Genomic DNA, 12,131 nt, shown 5'->3' on the forward strand with positions numbered 1-12,131 from the left:
TGCACAAAACAGGCGAGAGTCTCCATAATAATAGACAAGCCGTTCAGCTCTGGCTGGAGACAGGAGCAGGTGGCCCCAAGATGGGAAGTGGGTACCAGCCTCAGAGAACCCACAATCACCATCACACTTAGAGAAGACCCCAATGTCTCATCATGGTGGCACAGGGTTCTATCTGGACATACTTTGCCACCTGAAAGGGCAAACTGCAGTTCTTGCCCAACAGACAGAAACAAGGTCTGGCGGCCTGACCAATCCCTGCCTATTTCCCTAACAAGCTGGGTTCTAAGTACAGCCTGACTACCTTAAAATAGTTAAAAGAAAAATAACTGGGATATAGTTTAGTTGGTAGAGTGCCTGCCTAGAACATCAGGTTAGAACAGGAGGTTTGAGACTAGCCTGAACTTGAGGAGACCATGTCTCAACGGAACAAAAAGAAAAACAAAACAAACTGACACAAAAACCCAAATAGACATTTTGCAGTGCACAAAAATGACATGAAATTCAAATTCACACCCACCAGCCCAGGACACAATCTCGGGCCCAGCCTGGTGGGAGGCAGTAAGGGGCATGGCTGACCTTGGGTGAGATCTTAGATAGGAAGGGAGCAGTGGGCTGGGGTCAGAGCCTGGCTAGGTCCCTGGATGAACATTCAGATCCTGGCTCTGCCAGCAGTCATAGGGAGGAGCTTCCTGGTGGTGGGCTCCCCTCTGTGCAGTGGGCCCTTCATGGCATGCCTAACAGGAAATGAGGAAATAGGGGCCTAGCGGCCCTGGGGCTGGCACTCTGGATACCAGGAATGGACTCTGTGAAAAAAGTCAGGGCGAAAGTCACTTCCCAAATGGACTGTGCTTACAGCACACTCCCTCGATTAGATGTTCTTCTGAATACTTTTATAAACACCTTCCTGCCAGGGTGTGTTAAACAGGAGTGACCGAGCTGTGAGCAAGCACACCTTACAGGAAAGTTCTGGAGTGGTCGAGGGGAGCCATGCAGGACCTATGGCAGGCCTGTTGGCCATTTCTAAGCAGGTATAATTTAAACTGATTGAATGCTTGGTTTTCTACCAAGTCAGTTTATACAACAAAATGAACACACCAATATTTTTCCCCTTCTGCTGTCTTATGATACTCATCTTAGGCCTGTCCAAGACACTCCTGTAAACATTCCCTCACCACCACCACAGCCCCTCAGCCTAAGACTCATCTTGGTTGGGGACATCATTCCTGCAGAACTGAGTAGCAGAGAAGCTCCCAGAAGGGGGGTTGTAGCATCGGACCATCTAAGTTTGAATTCAGTTCTATCACCTCCTAGCTGTGTACCCCTGGATAAGTGATTTAACCTCTCTGGCTTCACTCTACTCCTGTGAAATGAGGAAGATAAAACCTGTTTGGGGGGTTATTTGCTTTTGTTTTTTAATTTGCTTCCCAGAAGCTAATGTAGGTAAAATGGTTGGCATGTATGGGCTCTCAAAGTTGCTGTAACATATTGGTCTGTCTCCCTGTGAAGGATGATGACTTGAGGGGAAGACCCAGTTTTCCTTATGAATAGGCACCACAGAGAGGTACCTGGAAGGGCAGTGAGACTGGATGTAGAGATGAATGATGGAGAGAGTGGTGCTGGATGATGGATGATGGATAGATGAATGGGAGGGGTGGATGGATGGATGGATGGGTGCATGGATGGATGGGTGTGTGGGTGGATGGATAGATGGATGGATGGATGATGGATAAATGGATGGATGGCATTGATGGATGGATGGACTGATGGACAGACAGACTATGAAGAAGGAAGGACTGCCACAAAGAGTATACAACCTCAAGTGGCCAGCCACCTGGAAAGTGTCTGAGATCTACTACACCAGAGTCACCTATTTTCACACACACCCTATGTCTTTGCTCATGATATATGGTAAGGCCATGCCTGACGGGCAGTCTGAGCCAGCTCTGAGTATGTGTCATGTTGCCAGTCCTCTCCACCTCCCCTGGAACCCCTAGTGTAGTAGTGGGGCCAGGGAAGGACAGTGTCTCCAATAGAACATTTCTAGGTCTCCCTCTCCTGTACATATGCGCTGTGTGGGGGGAGGAAGGTTGTCACACACTGGGGCACAGGAATGTTGCCCTCCAGCCTGACTGAGAGCCCACATCCGTGTTCCTGAGTAGTTCTGGGGAGACCAAGGGTGTAGGAATCACAGTGCTCTTTGGTCTAGTGTTGGGCGAGTTCCAGGGTTCCACAGGCCAGGCCACGCATGACCTGCAGAGGTGGAGCCCAACCCCCTACTTCCTCCTCACCTGTTCAGTGACCAGCCTAGAGCAGAGCAGCAACTCCTGTGGCAGTTTCTCGGATGAGTTCTGGACAATGGACACACTGTGAAGAACAAACAGCTCTGCTGTTACCTGGCCTGAGATCACAGAGTCTCTTCCCAAGACTCACCCTGCACTCACAACCCATTCCAGAGCCCAAGATGCCCAGCGATAAACGCCTCCAGCTGACTCACTCCCAACTTCCATGAAACCCCTTTCATTTAATGGCTCTGAACGCCATGTCCACCGCCTCTCAGGAGATTATACCCAACTGTAATCCCAGCTTTCCCTTCCCAGGTCCCTTTGGGGGCACACTCCTGGCTCCAAGTGCTGCGGGGTGGAAAGAAGAGGCAACGGCCCCTCATGGAACACCTCAGAGCCATGCACGTCTTCTGCTGCCCAGCAGCTTCCCACTGTCCCTAGCCCTCCTGCCCGGGCCAGTCCAGAACTGAGGTGGGACCACTCCTACTCAGCATTTGCTTATCCACACTGCAGAGAGACCAAGGAGAAACACAGCAAGTACACGTCCTCTGCAGCCAACATTCCTGCTGACATACTGGCTATAAAATCCAGACGATGTGCATGTCCTGTCCAGTCACTCTCCCTATCTCCTGTCTTTCCCACGTGCTTATCTGATCTCTTTACTGTTGCCCCTGTACTCTCAGGCCTTGTCTACAACCTTGGCCTTTGCATGTGCAGTTTCTGTTAGAATTCCTCTTTTCAGAAATTCCTAATGTAGATTTCTGAGACTTTCCCTCTGTGGGTCTCACTTCTAGCGCATTGCATAGCCAGGCATTACCAATGCCCAGTCCCAGCACTGCCCAGTTTACACTATCAGAGGCTCTACAGTAAGCTTGGGCCCCCAGGTGACTCAGGAATATCCAAGTGCTACACCCAAGTGTGTCACAGGCCTTCCCCACTGCAGCTTCCCCTCCAAGTCTTCCCTAAAATGCAAGGTCCTTCAGGGTTATCCTGAACTAATCATTTTCTGCCCGTGACTCTAAAAATACCCAGGATGCAGTGAGTTGGGTATCTGAAGAGCTCAGGAAGGTCCCTTACAGATGCTTCGGTTCTGCAGAGGAAGCCACTGAACACCAGAAATGACATCACTGAAGCTAGCATGGAGCACAAGCTTGTAACTCCAACACTTGGGAGGCTGAGGTATGAAGATCAGGGGCTCAAGACCAGCCTCGAGTTACATAACAAAATTGAGGCCAGCTTGAGCTAAATAAAACACTATCTTAAAAGAAAAAAAGGAGGAAGAGGAGGAAGAAAAAGAGGAAGAGGAGAGGGAGGAAGAGGAGGAAGAGGTAGAGGAAGAGGAGGGGGAGGGATAGGAGGAAAGGGAGGAAGAGGAGGAGGGATGCTGGGTTATTGCAATGGGAGTCAGTTGACTCCCACCAGAATTAGCATTGAATCTCTTTGAGTCTGAAAATCTCAGGAAGAAGTCAGGTGGCTTACTCCTGCCAAACCAACACTTGGAGGCAAGGTAGAGGCAGGAAGAGCCACGAGACTGAGGCAAACCTGCTCTACATAGTAAGTTCTAGTCCAGCCAGGAATACAAAAATAAATACATAGGATCCATGCTTAGTGGTTAACAGCATGTACTGCTGTTGCAGAGGGACAGTTTGGTCCCTAGCACCAATGTAGGGTGGGTCACAAATTAATGCCAACCCTAGGGATCTGGCACCTTCTGTTCTCTTTGGACCCTGCACATGCATGAAATATAAAATAAATCCTCACAAGTCAGTAAATAAAGTAATGTCGATGAGATGACTCATTGGGTACAGACAGATGCTGCCAAGCCTGACAACCTGAGTTCTACCGCAGGAGCCACATGGAAGAAGGAAAAACTGACACCTGAAAGTTCTCTGACTTCTGTATGCATACAGTGGTGCATGCACACACAATAGAAATAAACAGTTGTAAACGCAAACTGTAAAATAAATCAATTAATACTAAATTTCTAAAATGCTTGAAGGCATGGTTCCACTCACTTCCAAGAGTTGCCAGGCCTGGAAAGCCCCTGGGCCAGCTGAGGACCTGTCCTTACCGTCACCCAAATCCCCTGGAGCTCTGTGTGGTCCCATCTTGGCTACATACTGGAACTGTCCTGGAGCGGGAAAGTTTGTGGGCCCTTGATCACTGTGGCCAGAGATCCTGACAAGCTGCTCAGAGGGAAGCCAGGAACTAGGTTTTTAGGATCTCAGGATGGAACATGTTGATTGAGGTGCATGCAAGGGTCCAGCACAGACATTCTGCTTCTTGTGATTCAGGCCTGAGTTTCCAGTGCCTCTGTGCTTCGACAGGAAGCAGGTGACTCCTGTCACTTACCCTAGAGCATTGTCATGGGGATCACCTAGGAGACCACTATCTTCAGAGAGGCCAGACAGAGTAAGAGACCACCACACAGGCCAGTGCACAGCAGAGGACCATCAAAGCACAAGTCTACACCTGACTAGGCCACATGGGCCACCTCCTGCCAGCTAGGCAGCCTGGAGCCATGCCTTGCTCCTGCTGTAGCTTTCCCTGTGAAGTTAGCTGACTACTGGGTCCCCAGGAAGGAGCCAGGTGAGGTGACTGACGCCTCATAGGATTCTGCCCAGGGCCCTGGCCTGCACTGAAGCAAGGTGGTGAGGGAAAGGCTGGGCCATGGGGAGGAGAGCCTCTGTCAATGAGGCCAGGCCAAGAGTGTCACCTTGAGGCGGGAGGCTCCTGGGGAAGCTGGCAGCCATGGCAGGTAAGAGCGGCCAGTCACACATGGCAGGATGCAGAGAGAGAGAGAACTGCCTGACTTCAAGGCTCTGGAGGCCACCAGGTCCAGCCTGGTCCAGCGGGCTGGCATGTGATCCAGATCTCCAGCCTCTGCTCTTTGCCCTGATCATCCATAAAAGGAGGCTGGTCATGGTGGTTGTACTCTCTGTGTTGTAACCTTCTGTGACCGCCGACTTAGGGACTGCTTGACTCTTAACCTCACACTATCTTTATTTTCAATTTTTCCTTGTACTTTCGGTTTGTTGTTACTGTGATTAAAATAAGAAAGGGAAAAACAAGCAAACAAACACCGGTTCCTCTGGCAACAGGAGAAACGTGGGGCTGTGAAGCAACCTGGGAGTTCAAGGTTCCCTGGGAGACCTCCTGGGAGTCCTGCTGTTTCCTAGCTGCTGTGTGACCTTGAGTTAGCAAACACCTCTGAGCCATCACCGGCCTCACCTCCAGCATGGTGGTGGGGCTGGTGGGAGCCTGACCTGAACTGCTGGAGGGCGAAGAAGACACAGCCGGAGCCCAAACACAACTAGCAGTCCCCCTCTAGCATCCCACATGTTTAGTCATAGGATTTCAAAGCCCAGTCACATGACCCCATGAGCTGGATTGACAGGTTCCCACTCTCTGGCAACTCAACACTGTAGCTAGGAGGTGACAAGCTTTAGCTTGTCATCTGCCATCACTCACAATTTCTCATTGAGGCTCCATAACAAGCTCCTAGATAAAGCACCGTCCCCATAGAGCAGATAGAAAAACTGAGGCTCAGGGGCTCAGTGACTTGCCTAAAACCAATCCAGTAACTAACCAGCGTTCTTTCCTTACCTCATGCTGAGTAACACCCTGGTGGCGGCCACCCACCCAACTTTCCTCACCAGGCTACTGCCAGACCCTTTCTGTCCTGACCCAACTCCCAAGATGTGACTCTTGGCTTCCTGTTAGAGAGGGAGACCAGATCCTCCAGTCCTGGCCAGGGTCTCCCTTCAATTTGACCAATGTGGCTTATATAGGTTTCCCTTCTTACATTTTGCTCTGAAACCCAAGCGACATGACTGGAGGGCCATTGACTGAAGAGGCCACCTTGTAAGATGTACCAGAATGGGAAGCACAGACCTCTGGAGCCAGCCTCCCCTCCTGCCCCAGGCACCAAAGGAAGCTGAGCATGGCCCCTGAGCTCCCAGTGTCACTCAGATGCACTGTGCTAGGGACACCCTAGACACCCTCGCTCAGTCCCCATCTCCCAGTGAAGAGACTGAGGCCCAGATATTGTGGATGCTGTGGTGTGTGCTGGGGCCTCTGGGGCTGGGCCTGGTCAGAGTGGCCAGTGCTCTGGGGGGCGTCATACCCTTATGAATGGGGCGAAGTGTTCACATTGGTCCACCACATTGGGATGTGCAAACTCCTGGGCTTGGCCTGAAGCATCCAGCCTGGGGCTCTGCCCCAGCTCAACGGAACTGTAGCTCATGTGGAAAATCAGATAGGAAGCTGTAAGTCTAAGAGGCTTAAGAGACTCCAGGACTGGCTATTCAGAAGTCTCAGATTCTGGGGCCTCATGTCAGGACCTCGATTCCCAGGAGATGTCTCAGGAAGCAGCTACCTTTTAAGAAGTTCTCCTCACCCCAGTAAACCAGGTCATAGCGTGGATTCTGAATTGAGAGAGACCTTTATTATAGTCTCACTACTCAAGAGCTGTGGGACCTTTGACACACAGCTTGCCCACTCTGGGCCTTAGTACTCTCTGTAAAGTGGATTATCACAGATGTCCAGGAAGAAGCCAGTCCTAACTTGCTGACACCTGAGGCCTGGTGAACTCTAGGTGGTCCCTTGGTCCCTTGAGAGGTGGGGCAGGCCCGGGGTTCCTGGAGACTGGTCCAGAAAGGTCATGATCATTTCAGTTCTTGGAATGGAGTCTGGCACAGGGCAGAATGAGGGACAAAGGGAATGTGCTCACTGCCCAACCCCCTTCACCCAACCCCCAAACCTAAGCAGGACGATGGGGGCTCAGGAAGGAGGCGGGTAGCACTTGCCAGGGTCACACAGGAATAGTGGCCTAGCTCTGGTGGGCCCTCAAGATTCTGATTCTGCAGCCCAAGGTCCTGCACACTTTACGATGGGAAGTCAGGGATGGCAAGGGTAACAGCCCCTGAACCTCTAGATTCTGAGTGGATGGGAGTGGTGTGGTGCCCAGCATCTTCAGGTTAGGAAGCGCCTCACAGCTCCTGCCTGCCCTGCCCCCAACACACAGGGATTGCTAAAACCCCAGCATAAGGCTCACAGATGAAAGGCTCAGGGACCCAAAGGCAGTGAGGTTCCCTCAGGGGAACCCTGAGTGACTTCCATCCTGAGCCCCTAGAGTCTACTAAGACCCCATCATGGGCTAGCTCCAAGCTGGACACGGGACACAGATGGGCAGAACCCCTCCTTGCTCACAAGACAATGAACCATTGAGTAACAGGCTGTGCCTTTGTCCCAGAAGCCCTGTTCCCTCTGAGGGACAGCTGGGCTGTAGGAACACAGTCTACGGTACTAACTGACCACAGGTGGAGCTTCTGCAGTTATCCCTGATGGAGACCCCTCCATGACACAGATGGCAGACTGCCACCCCAACGGCTGATCCAGACCCCTGTGCTAACAGTCATGCTTTACTGCCAGCAGAAACCATTTTCTTCACAGTAAGTAAGTAAGATAACCCAACCAAGGCCAAGTCTAGTTAGGGCTGCAGCCTTGGCACCAAACCTAACCAGTAGTGGACACACGGATTCTGTGAGGTCTGGGGAAGAGGCTCACTCACCCATGCATATGGCTGGCAAACTCTCTGGGCCAGGGCCAGGGTTCCTAAGACAGAAACTGGGTGTGGGCCCTGAGTGGGTGATTGGGGCGGGGAGGGGACTATAATCTGGAATCCCACATGGCAACAGCCAGCAGGCTCAGGCAGCTCCATTGTCCCCTCCCCAGGCTGAGCTTAGGAGGGAGGGGAGGTAGAGCTGCAAGGCTACATCTTGCAGGCAGCCCTCCCAGATCCTCCTGCGCAGCCCTGCGGTCTCCACAAGGGTTCAGATAGGCTCAAACCTGCTCCTTTTGTGCTTCCCAAATGCTCTTTTTTTAAAGGCAGGTTCTCATGATCTGAGCCCTGCTGTCTTCAAACTTACTCTGTAGCCAAGTACGCCAAGTTACTTACTCTGTAACCTTGAACTTCTGATCCTTCATCTTCTGTGTGCTGGGATTTCAGCCTTGTGCTACCACACCTGGCGTATACGGTATTAGAGACCGTACCAAGACTCCATGCACACTATGCTATAACTGAGCCGCATCACCAGCCCCTGTGACTTAATTTCCTGAGCCTCTGCTTCCACCCCTGAAAATGGCCCAGATTACCTGCTTCCCCTCCCTTTAAGCTTGGCCTGCTGGGTGGGGACACAAGGGGACACAGCATCAGGAACACAGGGAGTGGGGATGAAGGCACATGTACTACTTAGAGAAGATCTTACTGACATCTAGCTTCAAGCACTAGCCCAGGCTGGGAGAAGAGGAGAGGATGGGGTCCACTCATCTCCCCTCTCCCCCTGCAGCTTCTGGACACCTGCCTACAGTCCTTTGAGCCTCCTCCACTCCTTGTCTCTGGGGCCACCTCTGGCAACCCCCGACTAAGCCTGTGAACACATGGGTCACCAGCCGTCTCACCCAGCAGGTACCTCAGATGCCAGCCACATCGGTTCTCTGCAGGGTGGGCACCAGACTCTAGAGAGGCAGTAGTCCTAGATATCGATGGGCAGCAGGCTGCACCCTCTGAGGCCTGGATGAGGGCTGCGTCCCCTTCCAAGCAGTGACAAGTGACACAGCACAAGCAATCAGCTGTTAAGGCACAAACACATCCTCTGAGGAAGCTACGGCTTTCTGTACTTCCCCACTGGGACCCCCTAGTGCTTTTGGGTTCTGTGGGATGGCTGAGGTGCTAAGGCCAGGAGACTTATCAAAGGTGGCTGTAGGGTTAGCCAGGAGAGCTGGGCACAGACGCTACGCTCACACAGGTACAGAGGAGTCACCACTGGGGAATAACGGGAAAATGAGGGGAAACGAGGGAGAAAGGTGAGGAGGGGAGAGTGTGGAAGGAAGAGGGAAGGGGGGAAGACAGACAGACATCAAGGTGACAAGAACCTCCTCTTTCAGACTTCAGGCACTCTCGGGTCCCTGCAGGTATCCTTGTGGGAAAGTACGCAAGTCCCAGGCCCAGTTGGTCTACCAGGAGTCGGACCCCAGGCCTTGAGTTTCCGCCTGGACCATGTCTTGTACACAGGGGCCTGTGCCCCCTCCCCCTTGGGCCCCTAAGGGCCCCTCTGGCTCTGCCTTTCCTCTGCTCTCCCCATGAGCTACCAGCAGCTAGCTACCTGCCTCCCCAGCTTGTTCTCCTCTATCCAGGCTGCACCCCCTCCAGACTCCTGAGTAGTCCTCTGGGCTAGTCTTTATCAACACACAGGGTAGAGGGGAGCCTGGAGCCTAGCCACCTACCACACCCAAAGTGAGGAGAAACAAAGAGCGAGAAGGGATGTTTGGTGGTGGAGGTGAGGAGGAGTTGGTCAGGAAGTTAAGACAGTCTTGTTAGATAGCCCAGGTTAGCCTCAGACTTGTGGCAATCCTCCTGCCTCAGCCTTCCAGTTGCTGGGGTTACAAGCTTGTGCCGTGAGTATGTCTAGGAGAAGGAGCCCAGTGTCAGGCAGCAGCAGGAAAGTCACAGCAACACCAAGTTCCACAGAGCCTGTGGACTCTCTTCCAAACTCAGTCGTCAGGAGTCCAGGGAAGAAGAAAAGACCAGAAACCAGCTGGGCCAGCTCCTCCCTTTGTCACCTGTGCTCCCAAACCTCCATTCACCAATGTGTGATACCTTCTACCAAACTCCTAAAGCAGGTGGCAGTCTAGGCCCTCCACCCTCACATCCATGCTTGGTAAGAGTCACTGTCCTTACAAGACCACCGCTTCTCTCTCACCCCTGGTGAAGGGCAGGCCAGGCCTCTGGGATGCAGATTCCAGCCAAGGCTTGAGGTAGCGTGAGGGTGAAACTGGTAGGTCCTGGCTGTGCAGCGAGCCCCTTTGCTGTCAGGGCAGCTGTGCTTACTCTTGCTGTAACAAAGTCTAGGCAGCAAAGGGACCAGGGTGCTAATGACTAGCATGCTTCCTGTCAGCCTGAGAGGTCAGGACTCAGCCTACCTAACTCCCAGGTTGGAACCAGCAATGCCTACACACAGCTGTGATGCTAACATTGCCCTTCTGTCCCTGTCCTGGCCCCAGTACCAGGGAAGAAACATCTTGTCCTAGGGTAGGTGCAGGAGCCACTGGTGTTTTCCAGAGAGCCTGGACAACTCAGGGGTGATAAGTATTCACCACCCCCCAGGGGTGAGCTAGTCACTGTGGGAAAGCATCCCCTTCTTCCCTGGAAGATAAGTGATCACTCAAGGTTAAGACTTAAGAGTCACAAGTCTGAAGTTGACAGTCCCTGGAGCACAAAGACCCAACCAAACACTCTGAGTCCCAGGCCCTGGCATAACATCTGCTCTAACGCTGTGCTCAGGCCTGGCTGGGGAGGCCAATTAGGCCACCAGGTAGCCAGGCTAGTCTTGGCACCAGCTACACAGGCCTGGGATTAGAAGCTTATGCTACCATGCCTGGGGAGGAGAAGAAATTCAGTTGTCCGCCTACAGCAGGGATATTATAACAAGACCAGGTCCTAAGCTGTGGACTCTCCTCCACTTGGCTTTCAGGGCCCTAGAGAAGAGGAACAGGAACCAGTTAGACCAGCTGCTTGGTCAGAGAAACAAGTTTTCCTCCAGGGAGGTCAGTGGCCTAGGAGGAGGAGGACAAGAAATGGCAGACATTCAGGCAGAACAGTAGGCCCCAAACCCCGATGTGTGAAAGTCTGCAAAATCCTGTTCAAGGGACACACAGGTTCTAGGAAAAGTCAGGGGCAGAGGGTGCCCAGAATCCTGCCCTTCTCCCCCCACCCACCCAGGTTTTCACATGACAGGGCTGGAGACAGCCTGGGCCATTTCTTCCACATGGGCTCCACAATAAGTGGAGATCCTAGCCTGGTTCTTCATGGGGTGTTAGCTCCCTCACATCCAGGCCCTACCAATTCAGTGCAGAGCACTGAGAGTGAGGAGAGAGGGCCCCAGAGTCCTCCCTTCTTCAGGAAGCAATACAGTGAGGGAAGGGCAGGTACCAAAAGGGGTTGACAGCACAGCCAAGTCCTCCTGAGCTGTGGGATCTGGGCATTGTGCTCAGCGCCCTGTCACTGTGAGAACAGACTACGGAACACCTCACCTCTTTGCCCGATTCCCAGGGAGCCTGAGGGAGTGTGTGAGAAACTATCCGTGGTCAGCAGCTATAAAGCACAGGGTATCATTATAAGAAAAGGGGAGTGGGTGCCCCAGGGGAAGTGTGGGATTGGAGTGCCCAGCCCCACTCCCTTCAGTTGGTCACCTGAGCAGGCCCTTCCACTCTTCTCTCTCAGCTTCTTTTTTGAGAAATGGGCACTGTTGACCTCTATCTGGGAAGCTGATCCGGTACAAGAATTTCCTAACAACAGCCCCAGGCAGACCTGGCTCGCACCAGATGCTCCCAGAAGCCCAAAGCATCCTCCTCCTGCTGCACATGACTGGCAGAGCCCAGGCTGAGGGAAAGTTTTTGGCTTCCGGGAGTACATTACTGGCTGGGAAACAGGAGACGTGGACTTAGATCATGTTACTGAGGAGTCAGAGGGGAAGCAGAGCAAGGCCCTGACTTAGGAACAGCAGGGAGACTCCTTTTCCAAGCATCGCTGGGGGGCTCTCTGGGTAGGCAGTGTTCGGGAAGGCATGGCCGCTTCCCTACCCAGAAGAGAAGGTCAAGGCACATGAGGGTGAGGGGCATGACAGGGGTTTAAGTGTGTTGTAAGCCAGTCTTCAGCAGGCTTGTGTCCTCATGCAGAGACCCCAGCAGCTCGGTGCAGAACATTGGGCTCTCTGGGGCTGAGGGGAGAGGGGCATGTGTCAGAGCCTCAGTTCTCTGTTCTGTAAAACGAGGGCTCTCCTGTGTATA

The 12,131-nt window shown here is 52.7% G+C and overlaps 1 protein-coding gene across 1 annotated transcript in view; it reads right to left on the reverse strand.

Moving 5' to 3' along the window:
- The window catches only part of Cd82 (CD82 molecule), a 43,668-nt gene that overhangs the window by 20,963 nt on the left and 10,574 nt on the right, over positions 1-12,131 (reverse strand). The window contains exon 2 of the mRNA XM_031371102.1: positions 2,289-2,364. The gene's annotated coding sequence lies outside the window, so the exon portion shown is untranslated. The remainder of the gene's footprint in view (positions 1-2,288; positions 2,365-12,131) is intronic.

Source organism: Mastomys coucha, unplaced genomic scaffold, assembly GCF_008632895.1.
Source record: "Mastomys coucha isolate ucsf_1 unplaced genomic scaffold, UCSF_Mcou_1 pScaffold15, whole genome shotgun sequence".
Classification (NCBI taxonomy): Eukaryota; Metazoa; Chordata; class Mammalia; order Rodentia; family Muridae; genus Mastomys; species Mastomys coucha.